This window comes from Populus alba, chromosome 1, assembly GCF_005239225.2.
Source record: "Populus alba chromosome 1, ASM523922v2, whole genome shotgun sequence".
Lineage (NCBI taxonomy): Eukaryota > Viridiplantae > Streptophyta > Magnoliopsida > Malpighiales > Salicaceae > Populus > Populus alba.
Genome location: NC_133284.1, coordinates 24,464,044 through 24,471,543, shown reverse-complemented (window position 1 = coordinate 24,471,543; position 7,500 = coordinate 24,464,044). Strand labels below are relative to the sequence as shown.

The following is a 7,500-nucleotide window of genomic DNA, read 5'->3' as shown; positions in this document are numbered from 1 at the left end:
AGATGGAGTGAGTTAGCTGCACAAGGTAACCCTCCCATGTTGGAAAAAGAGATGATCAATTTATATTTCCGACACCTTTAAAGCTCCGTACTTTGAATACTTGGTTAGAAGCTCTGCACAACATTTCACTGACCTGGTTGTTATAGCTGAGAGGATTGAACAAGCCATTGGGTTTGGTAAGATTGCTAACCCGACTGAGAAGAACGGTTTCACTGAAGGTGGTTGCCAAGTCACTTATCATTTCTATAGCTAATCGCTTCACATCGACTCCTAGAAATCAACTATCTTGAAGATAAAACTATGGTGATATTAGGTCGAGAATGATCTACATTTGATTTCAATTGACTGTTGAAAAGATGCCTTTGTCGAGGAGAATGAATGATTGAAATTTTCCAGAAATTCCAATCAATGATCGCTAAATGTTTAGCCCCTTTATATGTTATCATGCCAGTATTCATAGCCCAAGATGTTGTCATAAGCTCTTTCTTGTTGAACTTATTTTCTAAAGTTTCAATGAAAATAATGAGTTTGTCATTCAATCGTGTTTACGATTAGCATTATTCATTTTTTCTGAGAGAGTTTTCTTATAAAGATTCACAAACACATCTTTGAAGCCTTGTGTGATCTTATAGACGCAATTCATCTCTTTCACCAAAAATCAGTTTCCTTATTGGAGTTTTGAAAAAAAATGATCTGGCATTTTGATTTCAAAAAAATAATTTGATGTTTATTCAAAAACGATATTTTTGACATTCTACTTGTAGAATGATAAGTGAATCAAGCAACTCCATCATTGAGGTAACTAAATTATAAAAACAATTGTGAAAAAAAAAGAATAAACACCCTTACCCCATTACTCTTGAATCATGTGTTTTTAAATGTATGAATAATGGTATGTAGTGAACTTGTTGCTCATAACTCATGAAATGCATCTTTGCAAAGAATAAACCATCACACTATACGAGGTCAAAGTTTATTGATTATAGCTGCTTGCACTTGAAATGAGGAAAGACCATCTTTATTATTCCTTTCACATTCTGAAATAAGTACATCCCTTGCAAACCCTTTTTGAGCCTGAATAATTTTTCTTTCATAAAAAGAATCCCGACTAAGATCACACCCTACACTGGGGGCAAGTGAAATTTCAATGATAAAGAAGGATGATAAAGCCGTGAGAAAGCCTAAAGGCAAAAGAGCCCAAGAAACTCAAATGCTAGGGATCATGCCCACATCACAAAAAAAGAGGGCAAGTGAAATTTCAATGATCAAGAAAGAGGATAAAGCTGTGAGAAAGCCAAAAGGCAAAAGAGCCCAAAAGACTCAAATGCTAGGGGGCATGCCCAAATCACAAGAAAAAGTGATAACCAAGATAAAGTGAGTATGCTCTAGCAAAGCAATGAAAAGAGAAAAAAAGGAAAAAGGAGCAAAACAAAGAAGAGCGGCAAAAAAAATAAAAATTATGAATGACGTCAAGAGTCAAACTATTGATAGTGATCTTCAGTCTTTGAAACCCTAAAACACTCTTTGAGCCTTATAAATCCTTTTCTTTCATAGCAAAAAACCACAGCCTACATTACGTACCTATAGAAGTCCTTTCTAATCAAGCAAGCAAGCAACCTAGAACAATAAACAATGCTCTCAAAATGCAAAGAATACTTTTTTCATAAGATTCATGATATCAAGAATAAACTACTCATTATTATTCATGCTGATAAAAATAAATGTTCAAAAAGAGACAAGTTTTTCTCATACAAAACCTTGAGCTTTTTCTCGAGCCCTCCATTCTGAAAACCTATAGAAACAAAAGGTCATAATATCATGACATATTTTCACTAAAGACCTCATTGTCAAACACAAGAGCAAATAATCTCTTTTTCAATAAAGAAAATAACCAAGGAGTTGCAAGATTTCAAAAGCAAATTGTTATTGGACTTACATCGAAATAATTTTTGTTTTCAAAATGCAAGATCAAGATTTCAATATTCATTCTAGACCTATATTCTTCCACCAAACTGAAAAGGAGAGAAATGAGAGAATAGCCTCTTAAAATCATTATTCATCTAAGTTAATGACATAGCACACTTGGGGGCAATGACCAGTACAAGGGTACAACATTGTGTTTAAGGAAAATATATCATCCCTTACAACAAGACAATGAGGCATTTTGGTTTACAAAAAGACAGCTCGATCCTTTCAGCAAGTGATACCGAATGTTTTTAGCAGTGAGACGAGGGGTAATGAATAATCCTCTCAAATTATTTGATGAGACGGGCAAGCAAGTGGGTTACGATGGGCACTGTAAAAGCTGAGTTATGTAAACAAATCTGAAAATAAACTTACATGGGCCAACTCGAGTGGGCTAGAAAGCCAAACGACAAAGATGACTCAAATCAGATAGCAAGATCTCACCAACCAAGCAACGAGAAGACTAAGAAGAAATGGGGGGCCTATATTTCAAATCAGGTAAAGATGCATGCATATCATTTAAACTTTGAGACATTGGACAATGAGTGTTGCAAATTTTATTAGAGAAAATTCTAAACAGAATCCATCAAGTGGAAGGCCAACTTGAAATGGCCAAAGATCAAAATTGCTTTTGAAAAATTTTCATTTTTGAGAATTTTTCAACCTAGGCAGGCCACCCATGAGAATTAGGCCACCAGAAAAATCTTTGTATTTTTCCACCACCTTTTAGTTTCCACTCTTGAGGTAGTGCATTTCATATCCTACCTCCATTCGAGCGCGCCTTCGAGCCCTCGTCTTAGCTCCATTCAAGCGCGCCTTCGAGCCCTCATCTTATCTACATTCGAGCACGCCTTTGAACCCTCGTCTTATTAAAAATAAAAATAAAATTCCTTGTATTTTTTCCACTGGATAGGTAACCCATTACAATATACCAACTGGGCAGGTAACCCATTACAATGTGATCAACTGGGCTGGTAACCCATTACAATATACCAACTGGGCAGGTAACCCGTTACAATATACCAACTGGACAGGTAACACATTACAATGTGACCAACTGGGCAGGTAACCCATTACAATGTGACCATTTGGGCCAGTAACCCATTATAATATACCATCCTATAATGGGCAGGTAACCCATTACAATGTAACCACTTGGGCTAGTAACCTATTACAATATACCATCATATACTGGGCAGGTGACCCATTACAATGTGACCATTTGGGCCGGTAACCCATTACAATATACCATCCTATACTCGCGAAATTTCGTATTTTTCAATCATTGGGCAGGTCGCCTCGAACAATTAGACCACTCGCGAAATTTTTCGCGTTTTCTTTTATCATTGGGCAGGTTGCCTAAAAACAATTTGATCCATCCTAAAAAAAAAAAGAAGAAGAAAAAGAAAAATCAATAAAAAAGGGGGAAAAGAGGAAGGGTTTTCACAATTATTCTTCTTTACAAAACTTACTATACAAAGTTAAAAGAAAATAAATTTTCTAATGCATTTGCACCGTAAGCATTGTAAAGAGGGGGCAACTGTTGTAACTTAATTTTGACCCACCTATTTTTAAATTAATTTTAAGGAGGAAAAATCTTGAAAATTAAAAGACTAGGGGTTTGAATGCAAGGATTTAGAAAATTCAGGGACCAGATTGGAAATAATCATTCTCAGCCCCAAAACAGCACCGTTTAAAGCAGGTGCTGTCCGTCATCTTCATCTCCAAAGCACCTAACGCCCGCCTGCAAAGTAGGAAACGGAAGTGTGAAATACCAGCATCCTAGTCCTTTCAAAACACATAAAAGCAGTATTTATCTTCATGATAATTACAAACCGGCGAGATAAGGATGACACTTCGCATCCGAATCCTAATAGCAACCGTCTCCTTCAGCCGTGCTTATCAGGAGGAGAGACGTAAGGTTGAGGGAGAGGAGGATTTGTCCCTATAAATACCCAACAATTAACTTAACAGCAGGGGAGGAAAACAAAAGAGAAACCCAAAATTTACCCAGAAAAACAGAGTTAAGAACAAGAAACCGAACCAAAAAAGAACCCAAAAACAGAGCAATTAACCCAAAAAAAAAAATAGAACAAACAAAACACAAAAAAAAAAAAGAGAAGAGACAAAGAAGAACAACAACATCAATCCAGATTTCGTCCCTGCTAGAAACCGGTTTTCGTCCGAACTGTTTTCGCCCCTGCAGAAACCCAATTAATCATCGAACCGTGGGTCATTGACATAGAGCAGTCGAGCCACACCGTCGTTCCAGCCTGCCTCAGCATCGCCAGAAACAGAAAGCAGTCGACTCAAAGCAGCTAGACCAGCGTTGCAGTCTTCTTCAATCTCCAGAAACAGGTTCGCTTTTTCATTTTTCTTTGTTCTTCGTGTTCAAATAATTGTTTGAACAGTGCAAAGGTAATTTAATTAACTTCGCACTGTTGATGCAAGCGTGATCTGTTTCACGCGTGCATCTTGTTTAGCCGGGTCACTAGCTTGGGCCAATGATCCGGGCCGGGCTGGTTAGGTTCAGCCCAGCCCCTGTGGGGCTGCACTGAGCCCAGCCACCAATATGTATACCTGCTAGGCTGGATTTAGCCCAGCCCAAACCAAAAATAAAAAGGGTAAAAAAAATATAAAAATATAAAAAATATATAATAAAAATTGCGTACGTAAAAAATATATACATAAATGAATTTATTGTTTTTTTATTCATTGAGAAAAAAAAAACACATAAAAATAAAATAGATAAATTTATTTAGTACATTCACCGACGCCAGAGTCGGGAATAAAAAATACTAAGGTAAATTTATTTTATTTTATTTTTTTGTTTCGCATGCATAAAAAATAATTTGATAAAGAAATGAATTGATTTTTATTTGTTTATTCACATAAGATAAAATAGGATAAATTTATTTAGTATATTCACCGACGCCTGAGTCGCGAATAAAAAAATATTAGGGTAAATTTATTTTATTTTATTTTGTTTCGCATGCATAAAAAAATAATTTGATAAAGAAATGAATTGATTTTTTTATTTGTTTATTCACATAAGATAAAATAGGATAAATTTATTTAGTATATTCATTGACGCCTAGAGTCAGGAATAAAAAATACTAATGTAAATTTATTTTATTTTATTTTATTTTTGTTTGTTGGTGTTTTATTTAGCTACATAAAAAATAAAAAAAATAAAAAATAAATTGATTTCTACTTGTTTATTCACTGACGCCAGAGTCAGGAATATAATAAAAATGATGATATGAATTTACTTATTTTGATACCTACGTAATATTTACCAACGCAAGAGTTGGAAATATCCGTAGTTGAATATTCACTGGCACCAGAGTCAGGATTATTGTACACAAGAAATCATAGTATAAACCAATAAAAATGTTAGCAATTAATAACAAAGATCAGCAATGCAGCCTACCTTAGGTAGGACGTTTAAGGGGCGATAATATCTTCCTTTTTGCGTAACCAGTCTCGGATCATAGAATTTCTGTTGACCAGTTAGGGTTCCTAGTAAGCATAATACTAGGTGGTGACTCCTTAAACAAAGACAATTCCCCTTTAAAGAACAGGATGTCAGAAATCCGTTCTTTCCACCAGATTTAAAAATTTTTAAGGTCGCGCGACGTCGGGTGTGACAACATTCCTCCACCTTCCACCTTATCAGGCTTCCCCTATACCACCTCAAAACAACTGACCATTTTATTAACAAAACACCCAACCTTTTAACAGTAACCAACACCTATGCCACTAGAATACTCAACCTTATTCCTATAATCAAAATACCTAAAAAAACAAGCTAGAATTAAGAAGAATTGTCACCCTTTTCAATGTCTTTGGGAGAGCTATACCGACACTAGATCAAGCTAGCTAGGTCAAGTTACTTTCATCCTTTATAAGCCCTTACAACCATCTTATCCCTACAAGTATAAGGCTGGATAGAAATGTGATTATCATTCAAGTACATTTGGGTATAATATTGAGACATGCGAGGTGTTTGAAAAACATGCCATTATGTTATTCAAACATGATTGGATATCCTTTAAGGGATATGCAAACATCTATAACATAAGCATTGATCCTCTTTCAAACAATATTGACATCAATGTTTAAGGCATGAATACTAGATTTTAAAGACGTGGCATGTGATGAGAAAAAAATGCATTATTTATGGCTTTTGAATCCCTTGAACGATAAAAATCAGTTATGATTGGCTCGTATAATAAAAGAGGCACCTCATTAGTAATACAAAGCCATGAACGCTTGGCAAGGAAAGCTAATGATTATAGTATTGTCAGATTATTATTGTTCTTGAACTTATGCATAAGGTCATTAAAACTTTATTTTTCTAGGATTTCTTTTTAATGTGCTCTAAAACTACTTTGCATTTTATTATGAAGTGTTTGTTTTTGTCCAAATTATTGCTCTAAAATCAAGAGTTTTCTATGTGAAAGTAACATTTAACATAAATATAATAGAAAATTTTATCAAATTCCAAAACAAGTCATGCAAATGTTAAGGGGCGATCCTTTTTTGTTAATCCAAAATCTTTTTGGTCACAAAAAGGTAAAGTCTTACTAACCCCCCTATTTTTGAACAATAAAATTACCCTTTAACTCCCAACACACCTTAAGAATGAAAAATATTACATAAAATAATACACAAAATAGAATTGAATGATTTGATGACCTAAATAATGTGTATTCAAGTTATGATCCCACCACATCTTCTCCAAGGTTAACCTCACAGTTTTCTTGATTAATGATGATTGGAATGAGGCTAAGGCTTATTGTGATGAACATATTTAAGTTTGAGATGAAGAAAAAACATCTTTGAAATATTCTTCATAAACAAAATATATCATTTGCGTTCCCCATTTGATTTGTAAATATATTTCTTAAATAATAATCCTAACTAGGATCACATATCATATTAGGAGCAAGTTTTGGAAATTATCTAGTTTCTTTACCCTAACTGAAAAGAAAAGGCAGCTTATGGAGGCTGTTGTTGGTGGAAGGTGAGGCCTTAAAGAGAATGACCTTGGTGAGACAATAAAAGTGGATTCTCACCATTTCATCAAAAATCTTAATGATGTTTGATGAAAGTTATAATCGTTATTCAGTCATAACTAGACAAATAACCTTTAATGTAAGTAACTTTCTTGTTTAACCTTTTAGTTCGGTTTTATACCCATTATTTTCTAACAATCTTGTTTTTAGCAAACTTTCATAATGCGTGCCTCTTTCAAGAAGTGTTGGATGCCGCATAAGAACTAAGTAAGGGAGGTCATTGCCAAACATAGAGGAGACCATGTTGTTCTTTAACGGCTAAAGAAGGAGAAAATTGTTGAGGGGCAGAACCAAGGAGCCTTAAGGTGGCTTATACAACACTAAAAGAATAAATACAAGGTGGTGTTTTTTAATTAGGCTACACTAAAAAAAAGCTTCAGACCGTTTATAACGAAGTGGATATTGTGAAACATGATATCTTTGAGGTGAAGGCCACCCAAAACAGTTTGAAGGC

General features: G+C 34.7%; 1 long non-coding RNA gene across 1 annotated transcript; it reads right to left on the bottom strand.

The window, feature by feature from the left end:
* Positions 1-3,512: 3,512 nt before the first annotated feature.
* Positions 3,513-4,344, bottom strand: LOC140955672 (uncharacterized). The gene is made up of 3 exons (XR_012170059.1): positions 4,109-4,344; positions 3,802-3,910; positions 3,513-3,709 (listed from the first exon to the last, which is right to left on the bottom strand). It is a non-coding gene; the product is annotated as an uncharacterized lncRNA (long non-coding RNA).
* Positions 4,345-7,500: the final 3,156 nt, after the last annotated feature.